Here is a 5,007-nt window from a genome sequence, read left to right on the forward strand (position 1 = left end):
CTAAAAAAAAAAAAAGTGTCCAGTTGAAGGACACACAAGAGAATCACTAGAGCCCAAGAATTTGAGGTTGCTGTGAGCTGTGACACCATGGCACTTTACTAAGGTGACAAAGTAAGACTCCATCTCAAAAAAAAAAAAAAAAAGAAAAAAAGGGAAATTTAAATGTCAGAAACTCCAAAGGAATATAGAATGAATAGCAGTGGCATCATTGATTCCAGAATATCCATTTTCACTTTGTTAGAGAACATTATCACTTCATGTCATGTCCCTAGGCATATGGCTGTGGGGGTGGAGTTTGAGACTAGGAGGCTAGAGACTGGTGTTCTGACCCACCCTGCACTTTGTGCTGTCACACACACCTGCCTCCCCCAGGAAGTCTTTGAAGCCCTGTGTCTCATGGACAAGGAAGATTCTACAAAGATCCATCTAAGGAGACTCCCCCTCCCTATCTTATAAGTGTCTGGGGAGTGGGTGTTTCAGGGAGTCTAAAGACCTGTGGTGATGTGCAGGCAAGAGCTGAGGTAGGTTCTGGAGTGGTTCAGGCCAGGTGGGGCGTTTGGGCCCAGCCTCAGCTGCCATAGCCCTGGAAGCTGTAGGAGGGGCAAGGATTTGGAGTCACTTAGGGGCCACCTCCACTGGGCTCCTCACTCTCTGAAATGGGTTTGTCAGGGTACCTTCTTGCCCTAGCTATGGGGATTTCTGCGGTGTGTATAAATGGCCTGGCAGATTGGCTGCCTCTGTTTGCTGTGGCTGGCAGAGGTCTTTTCTCTCTATCCTGTATTCTCACTGCTCTACATCACACTTTGCCCAGGCGTCTCTGTTTCATGCTTAGTAAATAACAGGATCCCTTTCATTTTTAAAAGTGCCCAGTTAATAGCCGGGCATTGTGGAGGGCACCTGTAGTCCCAGCTATTTGGGAGGCTGAGGCAAAAGAATCACTTAAGCCTTGGCTCAGCACCTGTGGCTCAAGCGGCTAAGGTGCCTGCCACATACACCTGAGCTGGCGGGTTCGAATCCAGCCTGGGCCCGCCAAACATCGATGATGGCTGCAACCAGAAAATAGCCAGGTGTTGTGGTGGGCGCCTGTAGTCCTAGCTACTTGGGAGGCGGAGGCAGGAGACTTGCTTGAGCCCAGGAGTTGGAGGTTGCTGTGAGCTGTGATGTCAGGGCACTCTACCCAGGGGGACAGCTTGAGGCTCTATCTCACTCAAAAAAAAAAAAAAAGAATCACTTAAGCCCAATTTGAGGTTGCTGTGAGCTATGATGCCACGGCACTCTACCCAGGGTGACAGCTTAAGCCTCTGTCTCAAAAACCAAACAAAATATGGGCAGCACCTGTGGCTCAATGAGTAGGGTGCCCACCCCATATACTGAGGGTGGTGGGTTCAAACCCTGCCCCAGCCAAACTGCAACACAAAATAGCTCAGCGTTGTGGCTTGGCTACTTGGGATGCTGAGGCAAGAGAATTGCCTAAGCCTAAGAGCTGGAGGTTGCTATGAACTGTGACGCAACAGCATCTACCGAAGGCAACAAAGTGAGACTCTATCTCTAAAAAAAAAAAAAGTGTCCAGTTGAAGGACACAACATATGAGGCCAGGCGTGGTGGCTCACGCCTGTAATCCCTGCACTTTGGGAAACCAAGGCAGGTGATTGCCTGACCTCATGAGCTCAAGACCAGCCTGAGCAAGAGAGAGACCCCATCTCTAAAAATAGCCAGGCATTGTGGTGGGTGCCTATAGTCCCAGCTACTCAGGAGGCTGAGGGAAGAGGATCGCTTGAGCCCAAGAATTTGAGGTTTCTGTGAGCTATGATGCCTCGGCAGTCTACTGAGGGTGACAAAGTGAGGCGCTCTCTCTCTCTCTCTCAAAAAAAGAAAAAGACACAACATATGATAATGCTCTCTGTTGTCATTTTGGATTAGGAACCACAGAGACCTCCCTGAGATGTGGCTTCCGTGGCTATGATTCCAATCTTGGTAGACCAGGTCAGCATCCCTGGGGCTGCCTCCACAGAGGTGAGGGTGGGGATACCCTGACTCTTAGAGGGGTTACCTGATGTCAGCAGGGTAGTGTACACAACTTCCAGCCACAGAATGCCCATGTTTTGACAAGTATAACACACTCCCATGATTAAAGTGCACCCAAGTTTTTTGTCCAAACATTCAGTAAAAATTTTATTGTTTATTTATTTATTTATTTATTTGAGACAGAGCCTCAAGCTGTCCTCTTGGGTAGAGTGCCATGGCATCACAGCTCACAGCAACCTCCAACTCCTGGGCTCAAGCGAGTCTCCTGCCTCAGCCTCTCAAGTAGCTGGGACTACAGGCGCCCGCCACACGCCCAGCCATTTTTTTGGTTGCAGCCATCATTGTTGTTTGGCGGCCTGGGCTGGGGACTCGAACCTGCCACCTTAGGTGTATGTGGCTGGCGCCTTAGCCGCTTGATCCACAGGCGCCGAGCCTATTGTTTATTTTTTAACATGGTACAAGAAATTTTATGTTAAAAATAATTACAAAATACAAAAAGAAATACCAGGTTTTATGTACTGGTAACAAATTTATGTTAACAAATTTACGATATTTGTACATCATAGAAGGCCAAGAGTTCTTCTCCAGTGTCAGCATCAGACATCAACTGTGTCAACATCATATCATCTTTTTTTTTTTTTTTTTTTTTAAGAATATCACTCAGTTGCCTGGGGTAGAATCCTGTGGTGTCATAGCTTGTACTAACCTTAAACTCTTGGGCTCAAGCATTCATCTTGCCTCAGACTCCCAAGTAGCTGGGACTACAGGCGCCCACCACAGTGCCTGGTTAGTTTTTCTCATTTTAGTAGAGACGGGGCCTCACTCTTGCTTAGACCAGTCTTGAACTTCTGAGCTCAGGCAGTCATCCTGCCTCAGCCTCCCAGAAAGCTGGAACTATAGGCATGAGCCATCTTGCCAGCCTAAGAATAGTCTTCAGTTTCTACATAACAGGTATCTTCTCAAGAGTCACTTTACGCATCTCAGTAAACTTCATCATCAGTTCCATTCATAGCATTGCTGATGGCTGCCTTTTTTTTTTTTTTTTTGTGACAGAGTCTTACTATGTCACCTTAGGTAGAGTGCTGTGGTGTCACAGCTCACAGCAACCTCAAACTCTTAGGCTTAAGCAATTCTCTTGCCTCAGTCTCCCAAGTAGCTGTGACTACAGGTTCCTGACACGACACCTGGCTATTTTTTTGGGAGGGGGGTAGTAGTTGTTGTTTAGCAGGTCTTGGCCGGGTTCAAACCCTCCAGTCCCAGTGTATGTGGCTGGCACCCTAACCACTCAAGCTTTGGGTGCCAAGCCTTTTTTTTTAAACATAGAGTCTCACTTTGTTGCCTTGATTCCCAAGTAGCTGGGACTACAGGTGCCCACTACAACACCCGGCTATTTTTAGAGATGGGGTCTCACTCTTGCTCAGGCTGATCTTGAACCCATGAGCTCCGCAATCCACCCACCTCGACCTCCCAGAGTGCTGGGATTACAGGCGTGAGCCACTGCACCAGCTGAAATATTTTTCTTTTAAAGGTGATCATAGGCCAGCTGTGCCTGTGGTTCACTGAGCAGGGTGCTGGGCCCATATACTGAGGGTGGCGTATTCAAACCTGGCCCCAGCCAAACTGCAAACAAAAAATAGCCAGGTGTTTTAGTGGGCGCCTGTAGTCCTAGCTATTCCGGAGGCTGAGATAAGAGAATTGCCTAGGCCCAGGAGTTGGAGGTTGCTATGAGCTGTGACGCCGTGGAACTCTACCAAGGGCCACAAAATGAGACTGTGTCTCTAAAAAAACAAAAAAGCAGGCTTGGTGCCTGTGGCTCAAGTGGCATAGGCGCCAGCCACATACACCTGAGGTGGCGGGTTCAAATCCAGCCTGGGCCCTCCAAACAACAATGATGGCTACAACCAAAAAAATAGCCGGGTGTTGTGGTGGGTGCCTGTGGTCCCAACTACTCGGGAGGCGGAGGCAGGAGACACACTTGAGCCCAGGAGTTGGAGGTTGCTGTAAGCTGTGATGGCACAGCACTCTACCCAGGGGAATAGCTTGAGGCTCTGTCTCAAAAAAAAAAAGGTGATCATAGGTGGTAGCTTTGTCCCATCTGCACAACAGGTTGGAACAACAGTGAAGTGTGTGTTCTCTTGTCCACTAGGGTTAACAGCCACAGGCTTTGCTCCTCTAACATCCATAGTTGTGTGGGATATCACATCACATTTGAGTGGGACCTCATCCATGTTGGCGATTTGGGCAAGCTTAAAGTTGTAAGGCATTTGAGGATTGGTAACATAAGAATGAAATTCCAAAACCTGATTCTTAAAGGCTGCTGGAAGTTTGGGGGGCAGGTTTCATTTGCGTACTCATGCTCAATCCTTCTCTTTTCATGAAGGGACACTTTTCAGGTGTCCCTAAGAAGTCTTAAATATTTTTTTCTCTAATCCTTTTACCCCCTTGTATCATCTTGGTCGAAACTGAGATCCCAGTTTGGTGCTGCTCCAGAATCCAGGTCTTCACCTGCTCCACCTCTGGCCATTCTGGAGGCTCCCCTCACATTGCCTTCTGTCTAGGCCTCTGAAGAAGCTTTTCTTCCTGTTTCCTCCACAATCTGATGACACTCTGGAAGGAAGTCCAAAGTGTGTCTCGGTAGTTCTGTCCCCATGCTCTTTAGCATATTTAATAACCGTTAGCTTAAAGCTTGCAGTGTGCAAAAACTGTTTCAACATTGTTCCAAGGGATTTTCCAAATGTTATTCCTTGTCGGCCGAAAATGCTTTCACTGCATGTTTGTTCCTTTTTTTTTTTTTTTGCAGTTTTTGGCTGGTGTCAGGCTTGAACCTGTCACCTCTGGCATATGGAGCTGGTGCCCTTCTCCTTGAGCCACAGGTGCCGCCCTGCATGTTTGTTCTAAATTCAACAAAACTGATTAGTATATTCCAGGGTATTTGGCATATGGATGTCATTATTGCGTTCTAGAGTTACACTTTTTTTTTT

At 47.5% G+C, this 5,007-nt stretch overlaps 1 protein-coding gene across 4 annotated transcripts in view; it reads left to right on the plus strand.

Moving 5' to 3' along the window:
* The window catches only part of MCRIP1 (MAPK regulated corepressor interacting protein 1), a 10,786-nt gene that overhangs the window by 2,116 nt on the left and 3,663 nt on the right, over positions 1-5,007 (plus strand). The gene's annotated exons all lie outside the window — the stretch shown is intronic.

The sequence above is a fragment of the Otolemur garnettii genome, unplaced genomic scaffold, assembly GCF_000181295.1.
Source record: "Otolemur garnettii isolate 467f Iridium unplaced genomic scaffold, OtoGar3 scaffold00018, whole genome shotgun sequence".
In the NCBI taxonomy this organism is placed as follows: domain Eukaryota; kingdom Metazoa; phylum Chordata; class Mammalia; order Primates; family Galagidae; genus Otolemur; species Otolemur garnettii.